Raw genomic sequence first — 5941 nt, 5'->3', positions numbered from 1 at the left:
GCGCCAGCAGTCGGGAGAAGAGCCAACCGGGCCGTGACGTCCCCGGTGCGCGACGGCACTTTACGACAGCGCCGCAAAGCGAAGACGGCGCAGGCTTCGTAGAGCCGGCTTCGCTCAGCTTCTCGTCCTTGCTGAGCTGTGTTTGGGACCGGGTTAGGGAGGCGGCTGGGGAAGCGCTGAGAAAGCGAAAGAGAAAGCCGGAAAGTGAAAGGAGCCGAAGAATTGGAAAGGGAAAGAAAGAAAGGGGGTTGAGAGAAGTGTGTCGTCCTGGCTGTTCCGGCAGGAAGGGGTTACAGGCGGCTGATGTAGTGAGACACGCGTGTCCCAGCCATATCTGAGTTATGAGTGGTTGCAGGGAAAGGAGGGAGGTGAGAGACTTGCAATCCCCGCATCCGAGGCTTTTCTCTTCCTTTTCTACCAAGTTGTTCGCTGCAATGGGTAAAAGCCGTAACCCACGGAGGAGTAAACCAGTTGTGAGATAGTCACAGAGCCTGGAAGAGAAACCGAGGGTTAAGACGCGAGATACCTGCAGAGGAAAAACTTGGCCATACGGGAAATTGGAAATCAAGATCATTCAGAAGTTTGTAATGTGGTTTTCATGTTTGATATTCGTTGCCTTATTAATGTGTGGAAATATTTAACTTGCAAGTGCATAATCCGCTGGTTCTGTGGTGTGGTGTGGACACAGACCGTATAAAACTTTTGACCATCTCAAAAACCACATTTATCAAACCTTAACAACTTGTTCTGAAGGCTGTAGAGCTCTCGGCCTATGAAGGCTCCCTCAGAACCTCTGCGCTGAGACTTGTCCAAACTCTTGCTGACGAAAATTCAATTAACTGTCAAGTTAAGAAAAAAAGGGAATTTTATTTGAGCCAAACTGATGGTGATAACACAGGAAGCAGCCTCAGAAAGCTCGGAGGACCATTCTGCCTGTTAGAAGTCGAAGGCACAGGCATATACATTTTTGAAACAAAGGACCATACATCAAAATGACCGACTAATATTTTACATAAACTTCACCAAAGGTACATAGTCCAGGTAAGCACATGCCAGGCAAGCATCTAACCCTATCCACCCCACGCCCCCTCACCTAAAGGGCTGGGAAAGAACACTGTTCTTTTAAGAAGTTACATTGCTAGGGTCAGAATAAAGGGAAAAAAATGATCTTTATGGTTGAGTGGGTGCTCCCATCTTTGAGAAGTTCTGGTTAACTGTAATAAAGGTGCACACTGCACGTTAAGGAGGGAGGAGGCCCAAACAAACAGAATTTTATGTGTAATTTTTTCTTGTCCTGCCTTAAAATATAAATTTTACTTCAGCCCTCTATTATGGCTTCTAGCAGCTTAAGGTCTTGCCCCTAGGGTGATCTTAAGTGCCCCACCCCTTTAAAATACCTGCCTAGAAACGCTCAATACTGCCCGAAGAATTTGTGATTTGTTCCAGGCAGAACCTGGATAGGCAGACAGACCCCAGAGCCCTCTCTTGGAGCAGCTACTTTAGAAAGCTTGCAATGTAAATTCTTTCCTCTGACCTTTGTGGTATAGATCTGCCACCCAGAACTGTTTCCTTAAGGACTTGTGAGCCCCTCTCTTTAAGATGCAGATATTCAGGGAGATAACTCTGTGCTAGCTCCCAGTCCCTGTGGGAGCAATAAGGACCTACCTTTCTTCAACTTGCACTGCTGCTTCCTCTCATAAAGATAGAAGTTTCTTTCTCCCCTGACAAATGCCAATTAACAAACCCAGATGGCCTAGTCACATGGATCACCCACCCACCCCTTTACTACCCCTTAGTGACTTTCCCTTAGCACACTCCAGCCTTTGAAAAGTCTTCAGCCTTCTGATTCAGGGGAAGTGGAGTTCAGTTCATACTGTAGTATTACTGAACAAAATATGTCCTTACCACTTTCGTGTCCAGCTTTGTTTATGTCTAGCAATCCATCCAGGTAGCAAAGTTCTATTATTAAAATATGCTTGCCTTTTAAAAAGTAAATATTTGGACTTGGCTTCCTGTAGTCAGATAAACTTTGCTGTCAGTGTTGTTGACCGCCATTAACCTCTGCTTAAGCTGGTATTAAAAAACAAAATTCAACTGAGTGAATTTGAAGACCTAATTGGCTTTACTAAATGATTCATGAATCAGGCATCATCCCATCTAACAAATAGAAAGGAGCTGTACAATGAAAGGTTTTTTAAAAGCAGGAAGGAGGGGACAAGGAAGTCAAAAAGAAAAGAAAGGATTATTTCAGGCAAGGTCACCTTCTTTGGGGAGAAGGGTAGGGGGTTATCATGCAGATCACCTCACTAGTGTTGATCAGGAAATTCCAAACTGATTGGTTTAAAATTACATTTCTCTGGGTATATACCCAGTACACATATATACAATGGACTATTACTCAGCCATAAAAAGGAACGAAACTGGGTCATTTGTGGAGATATGGATGGACCTAGAGAGTGTCATATGGAGTGAAGTAAGTCAGAAAGAGAAAAACAAATATTGTATATTAATGCATACATGTGGAACCTAGAAAAATGGTATAGATGATCTTATCTGCAATGCAGAAATAGAGACACAGAGGTAGAGAACAAATGTATGGATACCAAGGGGGAAAGGAGGGGGTGGGAGGAATTGGGATATTGGGATTGACACATATACGTATTGACACTATGTATAAAATAGATAACTAATAATATACTGTACAGCACAGGGAACTCTACTTAATGTACTGTGGTGACCTAAATGGGAAGGAAATCCAAAAAAGAGGGGATATATGTATATGTACAGCTGATTCATTTTGCTGTACAGTAGAAACTAACACAACATTGTAAAGCAACTATACTCCAATAAAAATTAATTTAAAAAAATAAAAAATAAAATTACATTTCTCAGGGACTTCCCTGGTGGTCCAGTGGTTAAGACTCTGCACTCCCAATGCAGAGGGCGCAGGTTCGATCCCTGCTCAGGGAACTAAGATCCCACATACTGTACAATGCGGCCAAAAAAAAAAAAAAAACCCAAAATTACATTTCTGAGCGAGGCTGAAACTGCAGTTAGGTGTTAAGTTTTAGTTTGCTTCTGCGGGGCTTAGCATTAGTGACTCCACTTTGGACCTACTGATCCTTTTTTAACACTGGAAATGTATTAGGCAGGCTCTTAAAAAGGCTCAGCTCATCCAAATTAATTCAGTTGACAAATTACTCATTAGGGAGAAGAGGAGCAAGGCAGTGTGATTCACAAAACCTCTGATCAAAGAACGGGAGAAACGGGGGTTCTCATAGGAAGTTCCTCAAGCCCGTCTTCCAACACTGCATTCCTTAAGGGGAGGTTGGAGTGGACTTAGTTTAAAGAGCGACACAACAATGCAAACAAAACCACTCCCTGACACTGGGCCTGCGCCACAATTGGCTCAGGCAGCCAGGTCTCCTAGGTTCCTCCCTTCAGGGACATGTACTCCCAGGTTTGCAAGAGCACAGTGTGCTGCAACCCACTCTTGGGCAGAACAGAAATGCCATCTTGAATATTTACTGTTTTCTATTACTCTTTATCTACCCACATCCCAAATTAAATGGGTGTCATCAGAACTTAAAAAAGTGAGGGCTTTTGGTTTTTGTTTTATTTTTTTATTTAGAAACCACATACCAACATTTAAGGGCATCTTATAATTGGTGAAACAGACAAAAGATGCTGAGAAAGAAATACTTCTAAATAGAAAAGCGTTGTATGTGATTACTGGAATTGATATGTATGCTAAAAATAAGAATTCCAGTTGTTTCCCCCCTTTTCCATTTATTTTGTATACAACAAATATTAACTGATTGCTTACTATTTACCAAGCACTGCCCTAGATGCTGGGAATACAACTGTGAATGTAAGGGAGGAAAACCTTTTTCTCTACCCTTCTTAATTTTGGGGGGGCTTATTTATTAATTAAGACAGATTAACAGGGGACTTCCCTGGTGGCGCAGTGGTTAAGAATCCGCCTGCCAATGCAGAGGACACAGGTTTGATCCCTGGTCCAGGAAGATCCCATATGCTGCGGAGCACCTAAGCCCGTGCGCCACAACTACTGAGCCTGCGCTCTAGAGCCCGCGAGCCACAACTACTGAAGCCTATGCGCCTAGAGCCCGTGCTCCGCCACAAGAGAAGCCACCGCAATGAGAAGCCCGCGCACTGCGACAAAGAGTAGCCCCCGCTCGCCGCAACTAGAGAAAACCACGCGCAGCAATGAAGACCCAAAGCAGCCAAAAATAAATACATACATTTATTAAAAAAAAAAAAGACAGCAAACTACATTTGCATCCCTTAACTAAGGAAGGGCAACCATCAAGTTTCAAGGAAGCGTCTGGACTGCGGACGCTGTCCATTAGCCTTGTAACTTTAAAAGGAATTTATCAAATTTAGCAAAACAAGAGACAACTAACCCTGCAATCAGGAGACCAGGAGAAAGGGAGTAAAAGATGGCTCTGGCTGCACACCTACTCGGGGCTGCGGCACCCAGAACTAGGAAGCTTTGCTCTCCTCTGGGTTTTGTCCCTCCCAGATTTCTGAGCTCAGGAGCAGTCGCTCTGCACTGCAGCTTGAGCCAGTTGCGGAAGACCTAACCAAGCCCAGCCCAAAAGAAGGAACGGCTTCGGGGCTGTTTGTTTCTCTTTGATAAAGGAGCCCTTCCTTTTTCTTGCTTTTACTCTCTCTGGTATTTGATGCAATAACCCCCCAGAAGCGATTTAGAGTGACTGGTAAAACAAAGTATACCAAAACCTCACAGCAACCAAAAGGATGAAGTTCCTTCTAGACTGCCTCCAGCTTCTGCCCTTACTGCTCATCTGCACCTTAAGAGTCTCTCCTGAAGCTTTTCATTCTGAAGAAGAGAAAAGCAGTCACCGGAGAAATGGTCCTGATTACTGGAGCTGGACACGGAATTGGGAGACTGACTGCCTATGAATTTGCCAAACTTAAATGCAAACTGGTCCTGTGGGATATAGATAAGGTAACAGTGCTTGCTGTGTTTTACTTTCTGGTACCTTTAATCTGTGTTGCATTTTGCTGGCAACAGCCCCCTACAGCATCTCTGTTAAGCATGTAGAAAAAAATTACTAGTTTTGCCATTCTATAGATGGGGGAAAAACATGGATTAATTAATGTGTTGATGATCACATGATAAACGAACATAGAGCATTTGATTCCCAGTTACTGCCCATCACCAATTTGACATTGTAAATTTATCTTCACTTTTGCCCTGAAAATAATTTGTAATCTCCTCCTGAACCTGATTTCACTGATCCTGCTGTCTTTTTTTCTTTCTTTCTTACTTTTCTTTTTTTTTTTTTTTTTGGCGGCCCTGTACAGGCATGTGGGATCTTAATTCCCCAACCAGGGATCAAACCCGTGCCCCCTGAATTTGGAATGTGAAGTCTTAACCACTGGACCGCCAGGCAAGTCCCTGATCCCTCTGTCTTAATCATATGGAAAAAGTTAAAGCCGGATACGAGTTCGGATTCTCCTCCTGTTAAGTCGAATGGAGCTCGGTTAGTTCCTGCGAGGGTGGAAATAAATCATATCATGGCTAGTGGTCATGATGGGAAGATCGATCATAGTTGTTCTTGTGTTGTGGTGAGGGTGAAAGACCCGTTTATTAAGAGTACAGATAAGAGGATAATTGGTAGTGTTACTTCATCTGAGATCTTTGTGCTCCTGCTCGTAGCGCCCCAACTAGTGCATATTGTGAGTTGGAGGCACTGAACAGTTCAGAGTGTTCAGAGTTACATATATATAAAATGGAATCTCTGTCTTGTACACCTGAAACTAAAACGACATTGTAAATCAACTATACTTCAATAAAATTTTAAAAAAAAGAAAAGAAAAACAAATAAGCATGAGGAAAGCAGTGAATTAAGGCAGCAGTGCCCCTCTAGCTGAAGGAACCTAAAGGAGAAGGAAC

The 5941-nt window shown here is 43.2% G+C and overlaps 1 long non-coding RNA gene and 1 other non-coding gene across 12 annotated transcripts in view; both read left to right on the top strand.

Moving 5' to 3' along the window:
- Nucleotides 1-30: 30 nt before the first annotated feature.
- The window catches only part of LOC117200029 (uncharacterized), a 163732-nt gene continuing 157821 nt past the window's right edge, over nucleotides 31-5941 (top strand). For all 11 annotated transcript variants that reach the window (XR_007476960.1, XR_004481444.2, XR_007476961.1 and 8 more), the window contains exons 1-2: nucleotides 31-4990; nucleotides 5350-5528. This is a non-coding gene — a long non-coding RNA (uncharacterized LOC117200029). The remainder of the gene's footprint in view (nucleotides 4991-5349; nucleotides 5529-5941) is intronic.
- Nucleotides 2898-2970, top strand: TRNAG-CCC (transfer RNA glycine (anticodon CCC)). The gene has a single exon. It is a non-coding gene; the product is annotated as a tRNA-Gly (tRNA).

This window comes from Orcinus orca, chromosome 4, assembly GCF_937001465.1.
Source record: "Orcinus orca chromosome 4, mOrcOrc1.1, whole genome shotgun sequence".
NCBI classification, from domain to species: domain Eukaryota; kingdom Metazoa; phylum Chordata; class Mammalia; order Artiodactyla; family Delphinidae; genus Orcinus; species Orcinus orca.
This window is presented reverse-complemented; position numbering and strand designations above follow the sequence as displayed.